This window comes from Capricornis sumatraensis, chromosome 1 (genome assembly GCF_032405125.1).
Source record: "Capricornis sumatraensis isolate serow.1 chromosome 1, serow.2, whole genome shotgun sequence".
Lineage (NCBI taxonomy): Eukaryota > Metazoa > Chordata > Mammalia > Artiodactyla > Bovidae > Capricornis > Capricornis sumatraensis.
The window spans coordinates 100,835,814-100,863,806 of record NC_091069.1 but is presented as its reverse complement, the minus strand read 5'-3'; positions in this window follow the sequence as shown (position 1 = coordinate 100,863,806).

Here is a 27,993-nt window from a genome sequence, read left to right as displayed (position 1 = left end):
TGAGAGTCCCTTGGAGACTCTCAAGGAGATCCAACCAGTCCATTCTAAAGGAGATCGGTCCTGGGTGTTCATTGGAAGGAATGATGCTGAAGCTGAAACTCCAGTACTTTGGCCACCTCATGCAAAGAGCTGACTCATTGGAAAAGACTCTGATGCTGGGAGGGACCAGGGGCAGGAGGAGAAGGGGACGACAGAGGATGAGATGGCTGGATGGCATCACCGACTCGATGGACGTGAGTTTGAGTAGGCTCTGGGAGTTGGTGATGGACAGGGAGGCCTAGCGTGCTGCAATTCATGGGGTTGCAAAGAGTCGGACATGACTGAGCGACTGACCTGATCTGAACTGAGTATACCATGGCTTGGGTGCACCACATTTTGTTTAACCATTGAAGGCTTTTAGAGTGTTTCCAGTTCTTGGCTATTACAAATAAAGTTTCTACACACATCCATGTAGTTTTTTTCTATGAACTTAAGTTTTCATTTCTCTGGGATAAATGCCCAAGTGCACAATGGTAAAGAATCCGCCTGCCAATGCAGGAGATGCAAGAGACACAAGTTCGATCCCTTGGTCGGAAAGATCTCCTGGAGGAGGAAATGGCAACCCGGTATCCTTGCCTGGACAATCCCATGGACAGCGGAGCCTGGCGGGCTACAGTCCACGGGGTCATAGGGAGTCAGACACAACTGAGCGACTGAGCACAGATGATAATTCCATGTAGTGTTATAAGAAACTGCCAAACCATGTTCCAGAATGGCTGGACTATTTCACATTCTCACACTAGCAATGTGTGAGTGATCCAGTTTCTCCACATTCATAGCAGCATTGGGTAGTGGCATTATGTCTAATTTTAGCTATTCTGATCAGTTTATAATCATTTTCATTTGCATTTTCCTGAAAGTCAATGATGTTAAACATCTTTTCATGTGGGGCTTTTTTTTTTTTTTTTTTGCCATTTATCGACCTTTTGGGGAAATGTCTGTTCATGTTTTTTTACCCATTTTATGATTAAACTGTTGTTGTTGTATTACTACTGGGGTTTGTTGTTGTTTTTTTTAAAGAGTAGGTTTTCAGAGCAGTTTCAGCTTCACAGCAAATTTGAGCAGAAAGTACGTGTACCCATATACGCACAGCTTCCCCTACTATCAACACTCCCCACCTGAAAGTGAAAGTGTTAGTCGCTCAGTCGTGTCCAACTCTTTGTAACCCCATGGACTGTAGCCCACTAGGCTTCTCTGTCCCTGAATTCTCCAGGCAAGAATACTGGAGTGGGCTGCCATTTCCTTCTCTGGGGGATCTTCCCAACCCAGGGATCGAACCCGCATCTCCATCTGAGCCACTATAAGGCTCTACATGCACCCTCGACCTGAGTGGTGCATTATTACAACCCATGAATACACGCTAGCACATCATCAGCCAATGTTCAGGGTTTATTTCAGGGTTCACGCTCTGGGTTGTACATTTTATGGGTTTGGGCAAATGCATAATGACATGCATCCGCCACTGTAGTTTCATACAAAATAACGTCACTGCCCTAAAAATTCTCTGTGCTCCACTTTTTCATCATTCCCGCTTCCTTAACCCCTGGCAACCACTGATCTCTTTTACTGTCTGCAGCTTCACCTTTTCCAGTATGTCATGCAATTGGAATCATACATGCAGCCTTTTCAGACTGACTTCTTTCACTTAGTAATAGGCAATAAGGATCTTCCATGTCTTTCTATGACTTGATAGCCCACTTCTTTCTAGCACTGAATAATGTCGCATTGTCTGGCTATATCAGAATTCATTTATCCATTCACCTATTGAAGTACATCTTGGTTGCTGCCAAGCTTGGGTGATTATGAATAAATCTGCTATAAACATCCATGTGCTGATTTTTGTAAGGACGCAAGTTTCCAGTTCACTTGGATGAGTCCCAAGGAGCAAAACTGCTGGAATATAGAGTAAGTTTGGTTTTTCAAAACTGTCTTCCATGTTGGCCATACCATTTGCATTCCCACCAACACTGAAAAAATTCTGTCATTCCACTTTTTCACCAGCATCTGCTGTTGACAATGATTTGAATTTTGGCCACTTCAGTAAGTGTGTAGTTGCATCTCATTGTTTTAATTTGCAAATCCTGAATGACATACAGTGGGGAGTATCTCTTAATGTGCATCTGTGCTATCTGCGTATGTTCTTTGGTGAGATGTCTGTTCAGGTCTTTGCCCAACTTTTATTCAGGTTGTTTGCTTTCCTATCACTGAGTTTTAAGAGTTACTTGTGTATTTTAACTAACAGTCCTTTCTCAGATGTGACTTTTACAAGAATACTTTGTCTGGCCCTAGGCCTCAAATATTTTTGCTTTAATGTAAGAGGCAACTGAAGAGAGCTCTGAAAAATAGAAAGAGGAAAACAGAGAGATTGCGAAGTCGAAGAACAACATGGCAACTTGTCTGTGTTTTTCTTTTTCAGCCCCCGACCCATAGGATGAAAGTGACACAGCCTTCTTATTTCGCAGCTCCCAATTCTGCAACAGAAAATGACCACGGTAACATTCCTCCCCGGGACAGAGCAGGAATCCTGCCCCCCAAATGCCAGAAGGGATAGACCAGGAACCCTGCCTACAAAACAAGGCAAGGAAAAGTGCTCTCCTTTCCTTCTGGCTTGAGACCCTCCTCCATCTAGAGACACCAGGGAGCCAGAAAGTCCCGGCAAGGGGGCTCTTCCATAGGAAGTTCTGAGTCAAGGAAGCATCTCTGTCTCCTGATAAAGACTCCAACCCAGAGACACCAGATGCCGGGCAGCATCAGCAAGAGCGAATCTGCCACAATATGCACCCATCCCAGGAAGTGCTCTCTGCCCCCAAAGGCAGGGAGGAGCCTGCCCAGGAATCACTCCTCATTTCCAGGACCTGCAGTGTCCTTTCCCTCATTTACAGGCACCAGCTGAGAAATTCCTTCTACCCTCTATGGCAGCACAAGGAACAACCAGCAGAAACCTCAGCACCAGATAAATCAAACAAATCAACATAGCACCAGGAAGGCTGTGAAATTTAATTGTTTTTGCAACCTTAACTCAAGAAATTAGTCTGGATGCTAAACCTAAAAAGTCACCTAATATTATAGCTAAAATGTCCAGCTGCGGTTTAGTCACTAAGTCGTGTCCAACTCTTGCGACCCCATGGACAGTAGCCTGCCATGTTCCTCTGTCCATGGGATTCTCCAGGCAAGAATGCTGGAGTGGGCTGCCATTTCCCTCTCCACTAAAATGTCCAGGATACAATTTTTTTTAAAAAAATAACCAGTCATACCAAGAACCAGAAAAACCACAACTCAAGTGCAAAAAGACAATCCACTGAGGGCAATACTAAGAGGAATCAGACATGTGGGGTTATTTGACAAGCATTGTAAAGCAGTCATTATAGAAATGTTTCAACAATCAATTACAATTCTGTTGACACAAATGAAAAAATTTAAATCTCAGCAAGAAACAGAAGCTATTAAAAAAAAAAAAAAGAACCAGTGGGGGACTTACCTGGTGGTCTAGTGGGTAAGACTGCACTCCTAATGCAAGGGGCCCAAGTTTGGCCCCTGGTCATGGAACTAGATCCCACATGCCACAATTAAGACTCAGCACCGCCAAAATAAATAAATAAGAATCAGTGGGAAATTTAAGAACTGAAAAACCCAATAACTGGAATTTTAAAGGACTACTGCTAAGTCACTTCAGTCGTGTCTGACTCTATGTGACCCCATAGATGGCAGCTCACTAGGCTCCCCCGTCCCTGGGATTCTCCAGGCAAGAACACTGGAGTGGGTTGCCGTTTCCTTCTCCAGTGCGTGAAAGTGAAAGTGAAGTTGCTCAGTCATGTCTGACTCTTAGCGACCCCATGGACTGCAGCCCACCAGGCTCCTCTGTCCATTGTCCAGGCAAGAGTACTGGAGTGGGGTGCCATTGCCTTCTCTGTTTTAAGTACTGGATAGGGTCAATAGTAGAGTGGAGATGTGAGATGATCGAATTTGTAAACGAGAAAATAGTAATAGATTTTACACAGTCTGAACAGGAGAAAGAAAAGAAACTGAAATAAAACAAAAGAAAACAAACAAAAAAAAGAATTTCAAGGATCTGTGTGGCGATAATAGAAGGTCCAACATTTGTCACATGAAAGTTTCAGAGGAGAAAGAAAGAGACTATGGCTGAAAGAGGATTCAAAGAAATAATGACTGAAAACTTCTCAAATGTGGCAAAGGACACCAGCCTACAAATTCAAGAAGCTGAGTGAATCCCAAACATGATAAATCCAAAGAAACCCATCCCAAGACACATCACAATTAAACTTCTGCAAAAAAAAAATAAAAGAACAAAATCTTGGAAGCAGCCAGAGGAAAACGACACATTACCAAGAGAAGGACCACGAATTGCGTGAGAGCAGGTTTCTCATCACCTGAAAACCACGGATACCAGAAGGCAGTGGATTATTTTTTAAGAACTGAAGGAAAAGGACTGCTAATGCACATTTTCTATATTTGGCAAAACTATCCTTCAGGACAAAGAGGAAAATAAAAATACTGTCAGCAGCAAACACAAAATTTACAGTTAGCAGACCTACCATTAATGAATGGCTAAAACACCTTCCACACAGAGAAAAGTAATAATGAAAGAAAGAATTTTGGAATACCAGGAAGGAAGAAAATAACAATGGAAAGAGAACATGTATGGATATATACAATAGGCTATCCTTTTACTCCTAGGTTTCATAAATCATATTTCACCATGGAAACAAAAATAACATCATCTGACACTTGTAGGGAAGATGAAGGCGCTTCAGTGGAGGTAAGAGTTCCAAGCCCCACTTGAAGTGGTAAAATGCTAGTAACAGTAGATTGTCACAAGTCACACTGCGTTTTGTAACAGAGTAATCACTAAGAAGCCTTTTCAAAAGGATACACTCAAGAACACTATAAGCAAAGAAAAATGTAATTCTGAAATTTGTGCGAAGTATCTCTAGACAGACAAGGGAAACGAGACAAGTGAGAACAGAGGAAAGAAACAAGGGACAGCATGACAGACTTAGTCCTAACATATCAACATTTACATGTAAATAGTCTAAATATATTTCAAAGCTTTGGGGAGGAAACCATCAGCAAAATAAAAAAAAAAAAAACACCCTACTGAATGGGAGAAAATACTTGTACATGATGTGATCAACAGGGGGTTAATATCCAAAGTATATAAATAGCTTATATCTCAATATAAAAAAAATTTAATGGGCAGAAGAGCTGAACAGTCTTTTTTCCAAATATGACATCCAGATGGCCAATAGGCATGTGAAAAGATACTCAACAGTGCTAATCATCAGAGAAATGGAAACCAAAACCACAGTGAGATATCACTTCACACCTGTCAGAATGGCTGTTATCAAAAAGTCTACAAATAACAAATGTTGGTGAGGATACAGAGAAAAGGGAACCCTTGTATACCATCAATATGAATGGAAATTGGGGTAGCCACGATGGAAAATAGTATTAAGGTTCCACAAAAGATTAAGAATTGAACTATATATGATCAGGCAATTCCATCCCTGTTATACATCTGACGAAAATGAAAACACTAATTTGAAAAGATGCATGGACCCCAGTGTTTGTAGCAGCACTACTTATTTTACGATAGCCAAGACATGGAAGCAACCTGAGTGTCCATCAACAGATGAATGGATAAAGAAATGTGTTACACACACACACACACCCCCTCATGGAAAAGAACTGAATTCTGACATTTGCAACGCCATGGGTGGACCTAGTGCAGTGTATTATGCTGAGTGAAACAAGTCAGAAAGACAGCTACTGTACGTCATCATCTGTACGTGAAATCTACCTACCTACCTAGCACTTGTATGTGAAATGAGACCTACCATATTCTGGGCCATAAAACAAATCTCAAAAGATGTAAAAGCACTGGAAAAATGCAGATCATGTTCTGTGTCATAATGGAATCAATTAGATTAGACCTCAATAAGATAAAGAACACAGGAAAAACTTCCAAACACTTGGAAATTAAACAATATACTTCTAAAACCAGTCTGGCTTCCCTGGTGGTCCAAGGGTTAAGAATCCGCCTGGCAGTGCAAGGGACACCCGTTTGATCCCTGGTGTGGGACAATCCCATATGCTGCAGGGCAGCTAAGCCCAGGAGCTATGGAGCCTGTGCACCAGAGTCCCTGCTCCGCAACAAGAGAAGCCACTGCGGTGAGAAGCCCGTGCTCCTCGCTAGAGAGCAGCCCCGCTCACTGTAACCAGAGAAAGCCCACACACAGCAACAAAGACCCAGCACAGGCAAAGAGAAAGAAATCAGCAAATCCTTATTTTAAAAATCTATTGGTCAGAAATGGAGTTTCAAAGGGAAATTTTAAATGTACACAGAACTGCATGGAAATGCTCACCAGTTATTAACAGTTTGAAAGGTTTATAAAAGAAAGAATTTCGCTTTCTTTTAAGTCCCTCATCAGGCTCTTTCCTCCCCTGGCTGAGTTATTCCAGTTTATCTAACCATACCATTTTCTGACTCCTCAATGAATTTTCAGTCCTTTGCAATACAATCTCTCCTCACCGATCACAGCCCTCTCCAAGTTTCCATTCATACTATATAGTCCACAATATTCTTCTGCAGGTAGGAAAATGTAAGGGAAGGAATTTTTCCTCTCATAGATGCTGTCACAGAGCAAATGTGTTCAAAAGTGTTAATAAAGTCTTGATTTTAGGAATGGCTCCTAAAGAGAGCTGGAAAGGCTCTAATGGGGTATAAAATCGGGCAATTAAATCCTGAAAGAATGCCTGAAAACCTCTAATGAGCTTTGCATGTTTCCTCTTTTTTTTAAAAGTGGGGTTGAACGAGTTACGTTATTCACACTTGGAAGTGTGAAGCTTAGCAAAAGCAGGCTTAATGACGTTTTGGTCAAGTGCTATGAGAGCAACGTGGTACTCAAACACTAATCTTCAGAAATTATAAAGAAATATACGCAGTACTCCAAATGGAAGCATTTTTCTTCTTTTGAAAAAATCAGATATAAGTACAGAGTAGACACAGTTTTGCCTTCCATCAGGCAGGGACCCTGGCGAGGGTGGTGACAAGTTAATTTCAGGAGTATGTGTCTGAGAGGAGAAACACAGCACTTGCTTTATGGCAAGTTTCCCTTGGGGGCAGAGGTCCAGGCTGGCTTTGGGGGTGGTCTGAGGGCCACCTGGACAAGCCAGGTCTCTGGCTAGCTCTGGAACGGGCTCTTTTCCAGGCCTCATTAGGCAAGGTTAAATTGAAGCCAGGGAGTGGGGGGTAGGTGGGGGTGGGGTTGAGAGACAGGTCAAACCACCTGAGGAATCTGGACAGTATACACTGGAGCCCTTCAGATTCAGGACAGCACCAGACTCATCCACACTCATCATGGGTAAGACTTGTTGGAATTGGGTGGGTATCGAATGAGGATAAGACCTGATCTTTGCCCTCAAGGATTTTACAATCTCCACGGCCATGCCTTTGTTCCTGAAAGTTGGCTTTCAGTGGGACACCACACTCTGAAAGCTGGTCAAAAAGGCTGCCTGATTGGCTGGAGAAAAGCCACCTTCCTATGAAACACAACCACCGTCGGACGCTCGCATTCCCTTTGCCATCATTCTGTTCTATCAAGGCAGCAGGAAAGTATCTCGGTGACGAGGTCTGATGACAGTGCACCAACTCCTGGCTGGGCTAATGGAAGCCTGTGCTGGTGAGTGCGTGCTGCGTGCTAGGTCGCTTCGGTCACGTCCAACTCTGTGCAACCCTATGGACAGTAGGCCCGCCAGGCTCCTCTGTCCATGGGATTTCCCAGGCAAGAACACTGGAGTGGGTTGCTGTGCCCTCCTCCAGTGGATCTTCCTGATGCAGGGATTGAACCTGCATCTCATATCTCCCACACTGGCAGGCAGGTTCTTTACCACTAGTACCACCTGGGAAGCCCGTGGGCTGGTACCTCTGATCTAAAAGTCACAATCTCTGCTCTGAACTTAGGGCATAAATTTGAAGCTGGTTTGTAGGCTCTGCTGAGGCTACCACTAAAATTCACGGGCATTTCCCAATTATGTAAATGTGAAGGGATGAGAAAAGAGTCAAGGAGCAGACTGGCCAGAAGGAGGAAACAGCCCAAGCCTGGGAAACCACTGGCTCAACTCTTTCCAGGAAATAATCAAAACATGCACACTAAACTACCATGACCTATTGTTCCAGTGATCAGATTGCTGAAGCCCAAAATGGGCCACTAGAATCAGCGTGGTGAGGGCGTAAGAAATAAACGGATGCTGGGGTCCACGGCTGATGACAGTATAAATCAGTACACTTCCTGTTGTTTCTGTTCAGTCACTCTTTGCGACCCCATGGACTGCAGCATGCCAGGCTTCCCTGTCCTTCACTATCTCCCAGAGCTTGCTCCAACTCATGTCCATTGAGTCAGTGATGCCGTCTACCCATCTCATCTTCTGCAACCCCCTTCTCCTCCTGCCTTCAATCTTTCCCAGCATATCAGGGTCTTTTCCAATGAGTTGGCTCATTTGTATCAGGTGGCCAAAGTATTGGAGCTTCCGCCTCATCATTGGCCCTTCCAATGAATATTTAGGATTGATTTCCTTTAGAATCGACTAGTTTGATCTCCTTGTGGTCCAAGGGACTCTCAAGAGCCTTCTCTAACACTGCAGTTCAAAAGCATCAGTTGTTTGGTGCTCAGCCGTCTTTATGGTCCAACTCTCACATCCACACATGCCTACTGGAAAAACCATAGTTTTGACTAGACAGACCTTCATTGGCAAAGTAATGTCTCTGCTTTTTAATATGCTGTCTAAGTTTGCCATAGCTTGTCTTCCAAGGAGCAAGCTTTTAAAAACATATACACTTTAAAAAATAGATGTATTTACTTATTTGACTGCACTGGGTCTTGGTCCTGGCATGCAGGAGCTTTAGTTGTAGCATGCAGGATCTAGTTTTCTGACCAGGGATTGAACCCAGGCTCCCTGCCTTGGAAGCACAGAGTCTCAGCCACTGGACCACCAGGGAGGTTGCAGTACACATTTTTGACCTGTGGTATCTACTGAAATGTTTCAGGGTCATACCTCTTGACCTGGCATTTCTAGTTAAACCTCCAGAACCATTCTATGAGTGCTCTGAGACTCAGGAATGTTCCTTGTGGCTTTGCTTAACAACTTGAAAGTATTAAAAACATACAAGTAACTCAAGTGAACTCTAAAGAAGATTAAATAAATGTTGGCAGCTTCACACAGTAGAATGCTGTACATGTCTTAAGAGTGAATTAGCCCCCTTTATACTGATGTGGAAAGTGAAAAATGCAAGCTCAGAGCAGCTTGGCTCATATGAGTCCACATCCAAAATAATCAATGGCAACAGTAATAGAGTTAATATCAGTGTGAAAAAAAAGAAGGCAGAGCATTAATTACCAATTTTTGGCAGCCTGTCTCTAGAAGGGAAATAATGCACATTCCTGGAAACCTTGGAATTTTAAGTGAACCTGGAATCATTTAATCAGCAGTAAAGAAAACAGCAAGGTCCTGCTGTATAGCACAGGTAACTCTATTCAATATTCTGTGATAAACTATAATGCAAAAGAATATGAAAAAGAATATATATATATATGTACAATTGAGTCACTTTGTTGTACAGCAGAAATTAACACAACATTGTAAATCAGCTACACGTCAATAAATTTTTTGAAAAAAAGATAGGACAGTGCTGCAGTATAGTTCTGAAACACATCTCAAGCCAGTGAATATTAGCAGGAGTTATTCGTGATGGTCTTATGAAGTGATACTTCACAGAGGACACAGATCTCCAGCATGAATAAGCAAGGGGAGGTCCAGCCAAAAGCGTGTCGCAGGTTCACGTAGACTCCATATCACATCAAAGATCGCAACTGGGGGACTTCCCTGGTGGTCCAGGGGTTAAGGATCCTCCTGCCAACGCAGGGGACACAGGCTCTATCCCTGGTCTGCGAGGATCCCAAATGCCATGGGGCAAATAAGCCCATTGACACAACTACTGAAGCCTGACCTCCAGAGACCATGCTCCACAGGAGAAGCCACTGAGAGAGAAGCCAGCACACCCCGACAAAGAGCAACTAGAGAAAGCCTGGGCGCAGCAGCAAAGACCCAGTGCAGCCAAAACAAATAAGAGCTTTTAAAAAGGGCAGTTGGAAGCATATACACTACTATATGTAAAGCAGATAGCCAATGGAAATTTTCTGTATGACTCAGGGATCTCAAATGGGGACGCTGTGACAACCTAGCGGAGAGAAATGGGGTGGGAGGTGGGAGGGAGGTTTAAGAGGTGGGGGACATCTGTATACCTATGGCTGATTCATGTTGACGTATGGCAGAAACCAAAGCAATATTGTAAAGCAACTATCCTTCAATTAAAAATAAATTTTTTAAAAAGAGTGTGGTTGGTTGTGGGTTTTGAGTGAGCAGTTTTTAAATCTCCTGAAGCCTCAGTTGGGTGAGAAGTCCTTTTTAAGGTCTGCTTAAGAAGGGCTCGGCGGGAGAGTACGGAAGTGCAAGTAAGTAATTTCTGCTGGCCGTGGCACATGTGCTGATACCAGGGCAGTGTGAGCTGGCTGACCACCACCGATCTCGCTAAACACAGACCCTTCCAGAGTAACCTCAGTGGGCTTTCCCACTCCAATACTTTCTCTCTTTCATCCGAAGCCTCTGCTTTCCCAAGTTACTCAACTGAAGAAAATCAGAAATACAGAGACAGACAGAGAGAAATGCATTAGGAAGAAGAAAATGTGAGTGGTGATGGGGACTCTCAGGAGGGAGGGCCATTGCAGATGAGTTACTGGAGTGCAAATCACACTCACAAACGTGTGCAAAACCAACCAGGACCTCAAGAGGCAGTGACACACCCCCAGTCCCAGAGCCTGCCTTCCGGCCACCCCCAGGGAGCCTGCTCCACAACGTGGCCATTGATTCAGCCCAGGTGCGTGTAGCTCCCGGCCAGCCCCATTTCCCCTTCCTACCCACAGCCTCCCCACTGCTCAGGAAGCTGTGAGGTCCCCGCTGCGCATGCAGAACTCAGGAGCCCAGGGAGTAAAGAGAGCGGGTGGGTGGGGGACAGTGCCAGGCTGATTCTCACCCTGAGAGCAGCTCTTGTGGCAAAGACAAGCCATTAAGTGAACTCGGGACAGTCTTGTAGGGCTTATGCCTTCACTGCCAGCCAGGATTGGGCCAGGGAGAAAGATGAAGCCACCAACAATACTCGAGCCATTGCAATGCATTCTGTGGGCTCCTTGGGCCAGCCTAAGCTCCCCACGTGGCTCAGAGGCAAAGAACCTGCCTGCCAGTGCAGGAGATGCAGAAGCCTCAAGTTCGGTCCTTGGGTCAGAAAGATCCCCTGGAGGAGGAAATGGTAACCCACTCCAGTATTCTTGCCTGGAGAGTCCCATGGACAGAGGAGCCTGGTGGGCCACAGTCCATGGGGTCGCAAAGAGTCAGACACAGCTGACACAGCACACACACCCCGATCAGAACTTGGCAGTAATGATTTGCAGTGCACAGGTGGAGGGCCATGGTGTTAGAGAGTTAACTGAAGTCTGAGCATGATTGAAATCTCTCCTGGGCATGACCGCAGTCAGGTGAGATTCCTGAAAACCAAGAAATCTCCAGGATGCAATGAAACAAGTCTCTAAGGATGTTTTAGTCACCCACGGGGACAGGCTTGAGAAGACTTCAGACCAGGAAAAAACACACCTCTGTGGTTTAAGACACCTAGCTTGTGGACTTTGTGCTGCTTGCCTTTGAAAACAGATACAACAGCTCATTTTCGACATCCTGCTAACAGGAACTTAGACTGTCTACAACAGTTCCCAGTGTAAGGCTACACAACAAAATACAGCAAAGCCGGAATTACATGCTTTTAGCCTAAACTAGGGCTTCTCCAGTGCTCAGCTAGAAAAGAACCTGCCTGCCAACGCAGGAAATGCAAGAGACAAGGTTTGATTCCTGGGTTGGAAAGATCCCCTGGAGAAGGAAATGGCAATCCACTCCAGTGTTCTTGCCTGGAGAATCCCATGGACAGAGGAGCTTGGCGGGCTAAAGTTCATGGGGTCACAAAGTTGGACACAACAGCATACACGCACCCTAAAATAGGATCATGGGCTTTCCGTGAGACTTCCCTCACATCTCAGGAAACTGTCCAAGAACCATCTACATATCAAGGGCAGTGCCACCTGCAAGGGATATGTGTGTCTTAACTGACATATTGTAAATATACACAAAAAAGCAGAGAGCTGATACCCTAAGAATAAAGTCCTAAATATTAGATGAGAATTAGATTAAGTGCATGTTGATTCCATTTAACCCACTTAACTGTGTTTTAGTCCTCCATATAATTGTTGACTGGAAATCTATGCATGTGAAAAAGCATCTAGGTTTTCACTTACTATCCTTACATGTTTATAACACACAGAAGAAAAACATCCACACAATATGGGCTCCAAAGCAAATGGAATCAAACCAAGATGTTCTTTGTTTGAGGGATGTTTTCTGAATTAGGGCCATGAAAACATGCATGATTTTGTGGCAATTTCACAAAATAGGATTTACCTTGATGACTTTGTAAACCCTTGCACTGTAATTTCATCTACAGACATTTCTGATTTTTCTGTCATCTGATATGCATTTTGCTGGCTGAAGACATAAACATGAATTCCATTTGGGATTGTTTGTTTCCTCATCACTGGTAACTGTCACAGCACCCCCCGCAGACCGTCAGGACATGAGCTCACAGAAGTGGAGCTGGGGTTCAGTTTGCCTCGGGCAGCAGGAGCATGGCGCAGCACCACGCTGCACGGGCCCTGCATACTTCATTCATTCATTCATTCATTCATTCAGCAAGCACACCCTTCCCCTGCTACCGCGCGCAGCATCCCGTATGAGGAGGAGCCCTCCAGGAAGAAACCCATCCTAGAAGGAAAGTTGTTGTTGTTGTTTAGTCACTCAGTCGTGTCTGACTCTTTCGTGACCCCATGGACTGTAGCCCACCAGGCTCCTCTGTGCCTGGGGGTTCCCAAGCAAGAATCCTGGAGTGGGCTGCCATTGCCTTCTGCAGGGGATCTTTCTGACCCAGGGATGGAACTCGCGCCTTCAAGCCCAAAAGGAAAGTAGCATAGAACTATGTTTTCTATCTACATTAACACAGTCTATACACATGTCTATGCACCACCTTGTTTAAAATTATTTTTGGCAAACCCCACAGGCCAGTTTTCTGTTTGTTCTCTGAGGGCCCCGGAAGGTCTGCGCTGGCACCAGCAGGACAGAATCAGGTCTTGTGGGCTCCTTCCTAAGCATCCTAGCCGGACAGGGAGGAGAGGGTAATCCAGAATGTCGTTTCTAGTTTACTGCTTTTGACTAAAATAACAACATTCACTCTGACATAATGACTGCGCCAATTAGGCTTAAGCAAAGAAAAACCTCTGATGGAATAAATTTAGCTGTGGGAATGGAAACCTCTCTAGCAGCCCCTGCAGTAATTTTTCTGCATCCTCCCAGGGGTTGGTGACAGGCATGGTGCAGGCTGGACATCCACAGGGAGGCTAAGCTTCCGAGTCGGGGGTGGGGGCTTCTCCTTGTGACCAGCTGCTTGCTAGGCATTGCACCGTCTCTCCTGCCTTGCACCCCCAGCATAACCTAGTCAGGGCAGGGGTGCTGATGAAACAGGGAGAGCTGGACAGCAGGAAGGGCCTAAACAATACTTGGGCTAAAGTTTCCAGAATCCTGCCTTGAGTGGAAGCCTCCAATGGCAGGGTCCCAATCCATCTGACTGCACATAGAGCAAATAAATACCAAATGAAAGAATGGTTGGATCCAATTTCAAGGGCATTCAAATAAAAACCACTCTTATAACAGCCCACGTCCTTTCTCTGGGTGATGGTGTACAGAGGGACTCCTCCCACACAACCCCCTTTGTGTACAGGAAACTCAAGTCGGGTGTAGGACTGTGGTCACACTTTCTTGGGGTCCTGAATGACAAATCAAGAGACTAGGAGCGTTTAGACTTTAAAAACAAACAAAATAAAATGGAGGTTCCAATAGAAAGTCATTTTGAGTAATCGTTCAAAAGTACAAATGTCTCTCTGCCACGGCCAACACAAACAAGTGTTTACTCTGTTTCTCTTTTTACGTGAAACTGTCAGCCAAGTTGAAAAACCCTTCTCATCCCTGGCTGCCGCCTACGGGGACACCTGATGCTGTGCATCTGTGCAGACGCTCACTCGGCAAGGCCGAAGCCCCACCCGAGGAGGCTGCTAGGATCTTGGGTTCTCACAAAGACAGGGAGACATGAGAAGCTGATTACTATTCAGATCAGCAGCCAGGCCTGGCTGTCTGGAACTGACATCGGCAGGTAAATAAGAGGCATTCACTGCAGATGGAGCACGTTGTCACCTCCCACCGTGGAAAGGGGAGATGCCTGCGCCCACGGCATTCGTGGTCCCCACGTGGGTAAGTCTCCAGCTCCTCAAACGCAGGGGTCACGCTTTGTGCACAATTACACATGCTTTGTGTAATTTATTGTTTCATGTCACTTAGCACCCACTCCATCCTCAGCATCCTTAGTCAGCAAGTACCTGGACTACTAGGCGTAGTAGCATCAGGCGGGGATGGGTCACAGCCTGGGGGCTGATTCTTGGCCCCTTTACTCACCTCCTGGGTTGTGGAGTCTCTGCATATGACACTGTCCACTTGCCAATTACGACCTTTACCAAACAACAGCAGCAAAGCCACTGGCTCTGTGGCTTACGTGTGTGCGTGTGCGCTTAGTCACTCAGGTCGTCTCTGACTCTTCATGACCCTATGGACTGTAGCCCACCAGACTCCTCCATCCATGGCTTATAAGGATGAACGAAATGACCTCATAAGAATAGCTAACTTGTATTGACCTTTTCTCTGCATCTGAGACAGTGCTTCATATTCATTATCTTACAATAACCCTGCAAGGCTGTTAGTACACTCCTTTTCCAGCTAAGGAAGCTGTGCACAGAGAGGTCAAGTAACTTGCCCCAAGTCACACAGCCAGCACAGTGAGGTAGCTCAGATGCCTTTCTGCTCTGTTTCTGACTCCAAGCCCATGCCTGCTCCTCCACACAGCCTGGGGGGTAGACACAGCTCCCCTCTCCCTACTCCCCTCCCTCGAGAGGGCTATAACACCATCCTTCGAGTTGTGGAAGGCAGTTTCTCAATCACACACAAATTTGATTTGCCTTAAGTATCAACCTCACTTTATCTAAAAGCCCATCTTAACGTGACCTTGCAAGGAGCTGAAAGGGGCTGTGGTGACTCAGGGGTTCAGGGCCTCTCCTGGGAATGACTGCGGTAAGACTACACCCCGCCTTATAAATCTTGTCCAGGAAAAGAAAAGAAGCCAGATTGCAGGCATAGAATTACTCCAGCTGCCGGGACCCCCGGCTCCCAGACTCCGGGAGATCAGAGGGGAGCCAGGCCCATCAGATGCCTGGCCCGGAGGGCCGTGTTTGAAGCGAAGACTCTCAGGTTTCCAAGGAGGGAAGGGTCGCTGGGGCTGAAGGATGAATCCGTGCTGTGTGGCTCCTCAGATAAGTTGAGGGCGGCAGACAGGATAACGAGCCAGACTCCTCTTGAGCTCAGATAAGATTGAGGCCCCTGTCTCCAACCATGTTATTAATACTCGGCTTGCTCTGCTGCCTGCCCAGGCAGAAAGGAGAGAGAGCTATTCTTTCCCTGCAGAGTCAGAACAGGCAGGGACTTCCCCAACAAGGGGGACCTCAAGGTTACAGACCAAGGAGGGTGGTTACTGACGGGGCCAGGTCAGCCTCGTCTGGTCCCATCCCTGCATCTCGGGAATTCGGCTCCATCCCAGAAGTGAGGCTGTAGCCATGACCTCCCTCTACCTTGCAATGTAACCACATTTACTAAGACATGGATATGGTACAAAGGCTCCCCAGGTGGCGCTAGTGGTAAAGAGCCTTCCCGCCAATTCAGGAGACATAAGAGACTTGGGTTCGATCCCTGGATCGGGACAATCCCCTGGAGGAGGAAAGATCCCCTGACTACCCACTCCAGTATTCTTGCCTAGAGAATCCCCATGGACAGAGGAGCCTGGCAGGCTACAGTCCATGGAGTCACAAAGAGCTGGACGTGACTGAAGTGACAGCACGCACGCATGGATATGATACAACAGAGACTATGTTTTCACAAATCTGTTTGTGAGATTAGCATTGTGCCAGAGATGGTGGAATATGCATCAACATCTATGACAGCCTCCTCTGGGCATTTCAGGTAAATCTTGACCTGTGAGAATGTCGTGGGGCTAGACTTGCAGGACCAGGTGACTCTCAAAGCTTCTTCTCCATTACAGTGAGATGTGAGCAAAACATTTTTTTTTTAATGGAAGCTTATCTCTGGGGTCCCCGTGTCCTGAACTTTCACCCTAGGAAACACGTGTTTCCATCTGCGTGCACCACCACTGCGCACGTCCCCCAAACCCCTCCGTGTTGGTCCCCCCTGCCAGGCAGCCACCCAGACCCTGGGGCCCTTGCGAGCCCTTGGGTCAGCGCCTGCAGCTGGCTTCCTCATGTGTGCTTCTGAGAAGATGATCAGTATAAGGCATGTGGCTTCCCCTACCCCAGGCTCCCACCGTGGTCCATCTCTCTTCCAGCATCCTGTAAACCAGGGGTCCCCAACCTCCAGGGTCTGAAGCCTGATGATCGGAGGTGGAACTGATGTAATAATAACAGAAATGAAATGCTCTTGACTCATGCCAAAACCATCACCTTCTGGTTTAAGGAAAAACTGTCTTCCACGAAACCGGTCCCTGGTGCCAAAACGGTTGGGAACCACTGCAGTAAACATTGACATACAGAGCATGAGTCAGTTCCACTAGAGATCCTCTCTCCCACACCCATGTTCTCTCTAACCTCTTCCTCTTCCTTCTTCTCTTGAAATTCATCGGAGTGTCCTCAGGAAACACCCGACCCACCTCCTAACCCTCTTTCCATTTGGGAGCCAAACGAGAACCAGAATCAGGGGCGGGTGGTGCCCAAGTGGTGCTAAGGATCTGGGTCCACCCGGAAGAGACGTGCCCGCCTTTGCCGTGGAGGCAGGTGCAATGAGACTCCCAGAAGCGCTGGCTCATCTCCAGGAGCCCCTAACTGCTCATTCTGTTTCTCCAAGGAAACCTGCTTTCCTCAAGCACTAGCATTCAAGATGAACTTCACAAACATGATTTCTGGCAATGTGATTTGTTTTTCTGTCGTCTTCTGTAGACAGCCTTGACGGTATGGCTATATTTCCTTGAGCATTGCATCCGGATGCAGCTCAGGTTGTCCGTGGACTGGTCTTGGTCTGCAGGGTACCTAAGCTCCTTTTCATACAGCGTGCTCTTGATGGAGAAGTGTGATCTGAGTGCCAACCACCCACCCTGCACCTGGGAGGGGGTCGCCTTTGGTGAATCACCTCAGCTCCCATCTGCCTCATCTCTTGTTCCAGCCTGTGTCTTGGGGACCAGCTTCACATGGGTGTGAACAGCCAGCTTCTTGCCTGGCCACACCTGCTTTGGGTCTTCTCTCTGATGTGAGGATGCCCGTGGAAAATGTCTCACCCACACATCACCTGAAAGTGCAAAGTTAATGCCTGTGAGGGTGAGAGGGGAGGCCATGTTTCCCCCTGCAATGCTCAGGGAGAGGGTTCTGAATCTTATTCCAGAAGGTTCTTTAGAGCCCCAAGAAACAACATCCAGTGACTCTTTGCATCACCCAGCTGGATCCCACATCTCTCCCCTGCCTGCTGCCTCACGCCTGCTTCCTGGGACCACCCAGTTTATTTATTTAGCCCCAAATAAACCAGTCATATCAGACCTTGTCTCAGGATGTATTCTGCTGGGAAACCAGGAAGAGACTTCTCCTCCATGCCCCCAGCTGCACACATGGGCTAGCTGGGGAACCAGGCAGGAAGGCAGCTTCTCAGCACATCTGTAAGCATGCACGCTCAGTCTCTCAGCCGTGTCCCACTCTTTCTCGACCCCATGGACTATAGCCCACCAGGGTCCTCTGTCCATGGGATTTCCCAGGCAAGAATACTGGAGTGGGTCACCATTTCCTTTTCCAGGGGATCTTCCCGACCCAGGAACTGAACCCATGTCTCCTGCATGGGAAGGTGGATTCTTTACAGCTGAGCCACCTGAGAAGTCCCTTAAGTGTGACTGTGGCTCATTTTCATCATTCTGGGCACCGAAACCAGAAACTTATTTGTGACAAGCCCCAGAAGAGCTTCCATGAACACAGGATTGCATAAAGCAAAGGAAGAGTGGGTTCTTGCTCTGGAATGAGACATAAGGCAATTTTTTATATACTTAACTTGAGCATAGACACATACAACAATCTCTGGGTAATATAAATAGATTCTGACATCACGTTTCAACTGTCTGCACTGCCAAAAGTAAGAACATTTTTAATGGCACGTGGAGAGGAACCGGTCTCTGCTCTAAGCTGAGCCAGATCCCTTGGCTTCAGCATTTTCTCCTCTCTGGATTTTGCTTGTTCGGCAAAGTTTGCGCTGGGACATCATTTCATTTGGGACACCAGGTTCAGGGTGAACCTCAGCAGTTTTATGGGAGGGACTGCAGAGAAGATTTGGTTCCGCCCAAGACTCTGCTATGTATCTCCCTCCATGTGGAGCACCCTGTCCTGGCGATCGGACGGCCTGCACAGCCTGGGCCCCTGGCTCTCATGGTCTCTGATCCCTCACCCCTCACCTGAACTGTGGCCAAGACTCCAGATTCATCCTCTGCCTCTTTGGAGGGAAGAGTGTCTTCCTGACCAGGGTCTGAGCTAGGAGGAACCCCCAGCGAGCAGGGGTCGACCTGTCCTCTCTCACACTGTGCTCAAATCACCTTCCCTCCCCTCCACAGTGTGGACTCGGCATCTCAGTACTTCCTGCCCGAGGCCCTGTGAGCAACAGGGAGATGGAGGCAGCCCTCCTGGTGGCATGTGGGTCCCTGGGCACCAGGTGAAGTGAGCTGATGAAAAGAACATGAGGCGGGATAAAAGGGAATGGGAAAGGCGCGGGGGGTCGCGGGAGGACGGACCTTCAGCCAGCCAGTCATTGCTCTCTGGCTCCGTAGACAGCCTCGTGCAGGTGCTCGAACAAGGGAGGGGAGGGGAGAGGAAAGCGGAGACGGGCGGAACTGAACCTCTTATAAATGGTCTAGTTCCCCCGGCTAGCAAGTATGTAAGATGTGAACTGTTTCACCTGAGTAAGATAAAAACCCCACTGGGGACGCAGCCTGCAGGAGGCAGGATGCTTTCTTACCCCTCTTCACCGCCCCCTACACTTCTAGAAAGCTCAACCTCGGAGTTTCCTAATTGCGGGCGGTGGGGTCACCTGGCTCTTTCCAAGGTAGAAGCAGGACATTGGCTTTAGAGCGCCACCTGGAGGCCGAAGGGGCTCAGTACTCAGAGGGGCTCGGGTTCACTTATCCGCTCTAGGGAGACCAGGGGCGCCTCAACCTCACCAGCCCTCCACCCCCACCCCACCCCCAGGACAGGCTCAGGCACAGCCAGGGCCCTTTAACACAATCCGGACTCAGGGAAAGGCTGGCAACCCCAGACCTCTCAGAGCTTCCTCTGGATTTTTTGGATTCTGTTTTTTCTTCCCATTTAGTCCCACCAAATGCATTCCAACCTTACAGACTCTCACAGCTCAAGGCAGAGTTGCTTATTTTTATGAACTGAGTCAACACAGAAAAGTGGAAAATGCACACTTCTTAACCCAGATGCTATGGCTTCCCTTGATTCTTTTAAGGAGGTCGTTGGGAAAAATATCAGCAACCTCAGATATGCAGATGATACCACACAGACCAAGCGACTTAGCATGCGCGCACACAAAGACTAGCTGAGTTCCTGTCTTTTGCACATGTTCCTATGGTGCTCTGAAACGTACACAGAGGTTGTTCACATTTCCACCTTTGTTTACTATCCCTCTTCCCCACAGGCTGTAAATTCCCTGAAGGCACAGCCCTGTCTCATTCACTGCTGTTCCCAGGCACTTGCACACTACACTATCTGCGTTGGTTTTCAGGGCCAGAAATGAACAGAATTGGTATCAGGTTTTCAGCTGATCACAGGAAGGGACACAGAGCTTCCAGGGGGTTGAAACCAATTTAGGGTGTATCTTCATGTGGCTCCCTCACTCCCGCCTCAGCTTTTTCTGATCATGCCCCTCCTTGGGCTCTTCATAGTGGTCAGAACGGCCATCATCAAAGGACCACAAATAACAAATGTTGGTGGGGATGTGGAGAAAGGGGAACCCTCGTACATCGTTGGTGTGAATGGAAATGGTACAGCCACTATGGAAACAGTTCCTCAAAAAACTAGAAATAGAATTACCATATGACCCACAATTCCACTTCTGGGTATATACCTGGAAAAAATGAAAACACTGACTTGAAAAAATACATGCACTCCAGTGTTCATAGCAGCACTGTATACAGTTGCCAAGATATGGAAGCAACCTGAGTGTCTCCCAACAACTGAATAAATAAAGAAGATGTGGCAGACACACACACGTATATATACGTATATATATAGCAGTGAAGAATCTGCCTGCAATGCAGCACACCGAGGATGGATCCCTGGGTCGAGAAGATCTGCTAGAGGAGGGCATGGCAGCCTGTTCCAGAGAATCCCATGGACTGAGGAACCTGGAGGGTTGTAGTCCATAGGGTCGCACAGAATCGGACACAGCTGAAGCAGTATACACACACACACACACACTAACACACACACACACAATGTAATACTACTCAGCCATAAGAAAAGACAAACTTTTGTTATTTGCAGCAACATGGATGGACTTGGAGGACATTATGCGAAGTAAAATAAAAGCCAGGTGGAGAAAGACAAACACTGTGTAATATCGCTTATACGGGGAATCTAAAAAGTACCACAAACTAGCAAACGTAACAAAGAGGAAGCAGACTCACAGAGACAGAAAACAAACTAGAAGTTACCAGGGAGGAGAAGTACCAGGGCAATACAGGAGTCGAGGATAAAGAGGTACAAATTGCTGGGCATGAAATAAGCTGTACGGGTGAACCACGCAGCACAGGGAATACAGCCAGTCTTTCATACTCTACAGAGCACGACCTTTAAAAGCGGTGAATCTCTACTGTATACCTGCAACTTGCATGATGTTTCTGTACAGCAATTATACTTCAATACATTTTAAATAAAAAGAAAGAAAGAAAGGCCTTTGAGTTTTAGGAGGCTGCCAGTCATGTGGGTTGACTCTGGAATACTGGGAGGATTCAGAGCCTTGGGACGGGGCCGGTCTTAGGGGCGAATCTAGAGCGAGGAGAAACCTAGTTTTCCAGGCAGAGTATGGCCATTGATGGGGGGACGCAGCTAAGAGATGAGCGGCCACCCAGCCCAGTTAGGAGGCTCGTGGGCGCCTCAGGTATGCTGACAGCTGAGTGGGGCGTGGGAGCAGGGAACGCAGAGAGGACCCCCTGCAAACACTGACTCTTAGGGCAGTCGGTCCGCAAATGGCAAGACCTCAGCCACCAGCTGGTGGGGCAGGTGGTTCCTCACCCCTGCCTAGGGCTCCGCACCACACAGCAGCCCCTCCACATCACACATGATTCACCAGATAAGACATGCATTCATGTGATATTTTCTTTGCAGTCACTTGCAGCTACTGTTTATACCAACATTTACTGAAGCTGCAGCATTTTAGCAGGATTTATGCCAGGCATTGCTAACATTCTCTCTGTTGCCCCCTGGAGGTCAGTCCTCCCCTCGAAGCCCAGAGACCGTGGAAGGGGAGGACTTGACTCTCTCGAGGTGACAAGGAGGGCTCAGTACTAAGCCAGGGCACCTGAGCCTAAGGCACTAACGTGCCTGGCTTCTTGAGGAGAAGAGAGCTCTAACTTGGTTTAAAGTGTGTTTGTGTGTGCTGTGTATGTGTGTGTATACATGAGAGTGTGTGAGCATGTGAGACCTCTGTGTGTGTGTAGATTGTGAGTGTCTGAGACCAGGTATATATGTGTGATTGTTAGTGGTGTGCTGTGTGCGTGTACATGAGTGTGTGCAAGCGTGTGAGAGACGAGTGTGTGCAAGTGTGTGAAACCAGGTGTATGTGTCTGCTCTATGTATACATGAGTGTGTGAGCATGTGAGAGCCGTGTGTGTGTAGACTATATGAGACCAGGTGTATGTGTGTGATTGTGAGTGTATATGTGAGTGAATTGTGTGAATGTGTATGTAAACCTGAGATTATGTATAAGAGTGTGTGAGGCTGGTACGTGAACATGAGTGTGTGTGTAAGTGTGTGAGCTCGGGGCAGTCAGCCAGGGCCCAAGCACAGCCCTCCAAGGGGCTTCTCACAGCTCCTTGGACTTGCCAGCCCAGCACACCCACACCATGCCCAGGACGGAGCTGAGTGCTGCGCCCAGGGGCTCCAAGCCTGGCTCAGTGCCAAGCCTCGCCTCGCCTCACGCCTCCTCCAGAGAACCCGGGCGCAGCACCGAACAGTCAAATATTTTCCTTTTCTGTCATCGCTAACGATAGCTCCGTAAGCTCCCAGATCACTGCCTTCGCTCATTGCCATAATTAGCAATTTTCTGATATCATATAAGCACTGGTTAATTATTTCCTAGGAGACAAAGCAAAGTCGTGGGACGCTGCTGTGCAGTGGATACATCCTGCTCCCGAGAGAAGCCCGGGCGCTTATGTATTAATTACACCGCAGGGCGGGCCCCAGAAGGGCACGGTGACCCCAGGCGGGGCACGGGGAGAGGGGGGTGGGTCCCAGCCCCACTGTTCACGGATGCATCAGGCAGGTCCACAACATTCCTGGCCAGGGTCCCAGTAGGATGAGAGGACATTTGTCCCCCTCCCCAAGCCTCCTGTGCGTCCAGCATCATCCCCTCCCGCCGTGTTCCAGCCCAGCTCGCCCATCGTCACCCTCACCCTTCACCCTCCTGCTCTGTGTCTGCTTCTTCCCCCGGGGACCAGGGGAGCTGTAATCCCCTCCCGAGGGCAGGGCCTCCAGCAGCGGTCTGGACACGGGCCCCCTGTCTCCCCAGGGCCCCTGAGAGTTCTGGGGCACGTGGTCACCCAGGACACACCGCAGACCCTCTAAGCAGGTGGCTGGGTGAAAAGAAGGAAAACCACCTACGAGGCTATTTTTGTCCGGGGTAATTCTAGAGACTGGAGCGCACACTGGGTTTCCCTCCCTGCCTTACTCAAATAACAACCCCAGTGGTGTCTTCTTTTTGCGAGCGAGAAAGTCCCTTCTGGGCGGGAAGTCTGGGCTTCTCTGTTCCCAGAACCCAGCAGGGGCCACAGGTGTGTCCTCCAGGTACCTCCAGACAGACGGGATGCTTTCATCTCTCCCTGGCTCCCCCTGCCCCCACTCCCCTTTGCATGGGGCTCTGAGAGGCTCTCTTGTCAGCCACATCCTGTTTGGTCGGGATGCCTCCACCTGAGCCCTGCCAGCCAGACCCCCTGGAGCCCCGTCTGGGGTGTCGGGGCTGTGCTGGGCTGCTTCCACGTGGCCCGTGTCCTGAAGGCCCAGGCATCTGGCTGCTCCCTGACGGTCTGGCCACATGACCCGGTTTGGGGGGACAGCCCCGGCTGACACCTCCTGTCCGGGATGAATGGTTAAGAACTCCACGGAGTGTCACGGTTTGGAACACAATGACGGTCCCCCTACCTGGTAAAGGGGACTTCCCAGAGGGAAAGAATCCGCATGCCAATGCAGGAGACGCAGTTTCGATCCCTGGGTCAGGAAGATCCCCTGGACAAGGAAATGGCAACCTACTCCAGTTTTCCTACCTGTAGAATTCCGTGGACAGGAGCCTGGCGGCTTACAGTCCACGGGGTTGCAAAGAGTCGGACATGACTTAGCAACTGAACAACAGCAACCTGGTGAGGAAGCTTCGAGCCCCAGCAGCATCTCCTTGGCCCCTAAAGTCTGGCCAGCCTGCAGCACCTCCACCTCTGCTGGAGAGGGGCTGGAAGTCCTTCTGGAAGCCTGAGACGAACCGCTGTGGGCTGAGGAGAGCAGCCCCTGAGGCAGAGACCTGTAAGGCCATTGCTTCATGCCCAGCATCTGTTCAAACCTAGTTCAACCCTTCCCATGACACGGGAGTCCTGGAGCCCTGCTTCATGTCTCCAGCTGAGGTGTCCTCTCTCTGAGCCTGCAAATCCAGCCTGAGCTCCTTTCACCTCCATTGGCTCTGAGGGGCAATGTGACATCAGGCAGGTCACCTCCGTGCACTAAGCTTCCCTTCACCCACCTGTAAAATTAGAGGGTTAACTGTGCATGTCCCGCAGGCTTCACTGCAGATGGCGACTGCAGCCAGGAAATTAAAAGATGCTTGCTCCTTGGAAGGAAAGCTATGACAAACCTAGACAGCATATTAAATAGCAGAGACATCATTTTGCTGACAAAGGTCTATATAGTCAAAGCTATGGTTGTTCTAGTAGTCATGTATGGATGGTGAGAGTTGGATGATACAGAGGGCTGAGTGCCAAAGAATTGATGCTTTTGAACTGTGGTGTTGGAGAAGACCCTTGAGAGTCCCTTGAACAGCAAGGAGATCAAAACCAGTCTGTCCTAAAGGAAATCAACCCTGAATATTCATTGGAAGGACTGATGCTGAAGCCAAAGCTCCAATAATTTGGTCACCTGATGTGGAAGGCTGACTCATTAGAAAAGACCTTGATGGTGGAAAAGATTGAGGGCAGGAAGAGAAGGGAGCAACAGAGGATGAGATGGTTGGATGACATCACCAACTCGATGGACATGAGTCTGAGCAAATTCTGAGAGACAGTGAAGGATAGGGAAGCCTGGTGCGCTATATAGTCCATGAGGTCACAAAGAGTCAGACACGACTTAGTGACTGAACAACAAGTACTCCCTTCCTTTCTAGACTATAAGCACCTTTTCTTTAAAAGGCAAAACCCAGAGTTACGTGTCGAGTAGAGACTGCATGCCAGTGTTTCACAGCTGCGTCACCGATGCCTGGGTGTCATTAACCCATTTCACAGGTAGGGAAGAGGAGGTTCAGAGAGGTTAGCTTACTGGCCCAGGTCACTCAGGGATGGTTTTGGACACAGGCCCTTCCTCTAGCTTGTCACACAATCCCATCTCCCTCCACAAAAACCTCACAATGACAAACAAACCTTTCTTCTGAAATCTACTGCAGGTTAACCATGAAAGGGAAAGGAAATGAAAGTGTTAGTTGCTCAGTCGTGTCTGACTGTTTGTGGCCCCACGGACTATAGCCCACCAGGCTCCTCTGTCCATGGGATTCTCCAGGCAAAAAGACTGGAGTGGGTTGCCATTCCCTTCTCCAGGGGATCTTCCTGACCCAGGGATCAAACCTGGGTCTCCTGCATTGCGGGCAAGACTTACTGTCTGAGCTACAACGGAAGCCCACGGTTAGCCATGAAGGTGTACAATGGATGACATTTAAAATCAGCTGTGCTCTTCAAGAAAGATCGAATGGATTCCAGGCATCAACTGAAGAGAACAATCATTTACACAAGCCAAGAAACTTAAGAGCTTCAGCCAAAATCAATAGGTCACTGCTCCCTATCTTCTGCCCTTGAGAACATGTGCTGTTGAGTCTGCTCGTGACCGTGACTTCTGGATAGAAGAAAAGATGTTCCAACAAGGTTTGCTATTTGCAAAAAGGGCCAGGGGATGTTGTTTCCAGGTACAAGGATTTGTGTCCAGAGAGGAAGTCTTGCCAGTCTATCCTCGACTTTGCCACTTCCCCTCTGGGCCTCAGAGTTCTCCTCTGTGCAACGGGCCTGGAGGAGCTCTGCTTCAGGATCCCTAGGGCCCCCCCTCAGGGACCCCTGAGTCACACATCTTAGATGCTCAAGGTCTCTTCTGCTGTCTAGAAGGTTTGCATGAGCAAGTAGTAGTGTAGACTGATTGGTCCCTCCCCAAAGACAAGTCCACGTCGTAATCCCCAGACCCTGTGAATGTGACCTTATTTAGAAAAAGGGGAGTTTCCCTGGTGGTCCAGTGGTTAAGACTCCGAGATCCCAAAGCAGGGGACCCATGTTCGATCCCTGCTGGGGGAACTAGATCCCACAGGCTGCAACTAAGAGCTGGCATCTTGAAGCTAAGATCTGGCACAGCCAAATTAAAAGATAGAAAAGGGTCTTTGTGGATAAATTACTTTCAGGATTTTAAGATGAGACCATCCTGGATTACCAAAAGGGGTCCTAAATCCAATGTGGAGTGTCTTTTAAGAGACACATGGAGGAGAAGGCTACGTGAAGACTGAGGCAGGGGCCTGGCTGATTTGGCCATGGATCAAGAAGCACCATCAAACCCCACCCAAAGCCAGAGGAGGCAGGGAAGACAGTCTCTCCCACGACCTCCAGGCCAACCCAGTCCCACGACACCTTGATTCTGGATTTCCAGTTTCCAGAATTGTGAGGGACTAAGTTCCCGTGGTTTCAGGCTGTCCATTTTGGGGTAACTTGTTATGGAAGCCGTTCAGAAAGTGGATACCAAGAGTCTGCTGTGAACACAACCTGAGGGCATGTGTGTTCACTCTTCAAATATTGGTACAAGTCGCTTCATGGGTAAAGGTTTCTGGAAGGGACGGCTGGGTGGAATCACCGACCGAAATCAAGGTAAGCCACTGCCTGTTAGAAAACCTGCAGATGACCTCCAGTAAAAGGCACAGGGGCTGAACAAGTCCCTCCAGCCACTGGGTTAGTCCCCACCTTCCCCGAACACCCCCACCGCCCGCCGTCACCGGGGAGCCGGCCCTGGGCTCACCTCGGACGGCTGAGTGGTCTCTCTCCTGCTTTCCCTGCTGGTCTGCGGAAAGGCCTGCCTGCCAGCCCTCCTCCTTCTCAGCCCAGCTCCTGCCCAGCACAGCAGGCCCTGCCGACCACTCTGCCCAGGCCTTCGGGGACTTTCTTACAGCAAGAGCACAGGTCCTCAGCAGCCCCACTTTGCCCCATTCCCTGGCACAGCTGGCCCTCCTTCCTTTCTGAAACGCCCCAGATCCTGATGACATGACCCTCCCCGACTCTCAGCTGACCTGTCTTCAACCACCTTCCCAGTTTCCTTCTCCTCTGCTCCCAGCATGGTCTTCTCAGGCCTGCCCAGCCTCAGACTCACCTGGGGCAGGTGAGGGATTACTTTATGTCACCCTGCCTGGGCCATGGGGTGTCCAAACATTTAGTCAAAATTCCATAGTTATATACACGTGTATATGCAATATGTGTATATATATGCACAATATATGAATATAGTGAATATATGAATAATATATATAGTATTCAACTTCCCTCATAGCTCAGATGGTAAAGAATCTGCCAGTAATGCAGGAGACCTGGGTTCGATCCCTGGGTCAGGAAGATCCTCTGGAGAAGGGCATGGCAACCTACTCCAGTATTCTTGCTTGAAGAATCCCATGGTCAGAGGAGCCTAGTGGGCTACAACATGGGGTTGCAACATAGGGTTGCAAAGGGTTGGACATGACTGAGCAACTAACACTTTCACTTCATATAGATATATGTCTATGTACACATATATGCATATGTACATATAATGTTGTGTGTGCGCTTGGTCACTCAGTCATGTTCGACTCATGGAGTGTAGCCCACCAGGTTCCTCCATCCATGGGATTCTCCAGGCAGGAATACAGGGGTGGGTTGCCATTTCCTTCCCCAGGGGATCTTCCCAATCCAGGGATTGAACCCACGTCTCCTGCATTTCAGGTGGATTCTCTACCACTGAGCCACTGGGGAAGGCCATCTATATAAAACCAGAACCATGACGTCAGCAGTTGGCAGGATTCTCGAGCGCTGCCTCAGCCCTAATGGACCCACATGTTTGGAGGTGCCCAGGAGTCTGCAGGCAGCTCAGCAGCTTCTTGTTCTCCTGTGAAGGGACACAGCTGAGCTTCGTG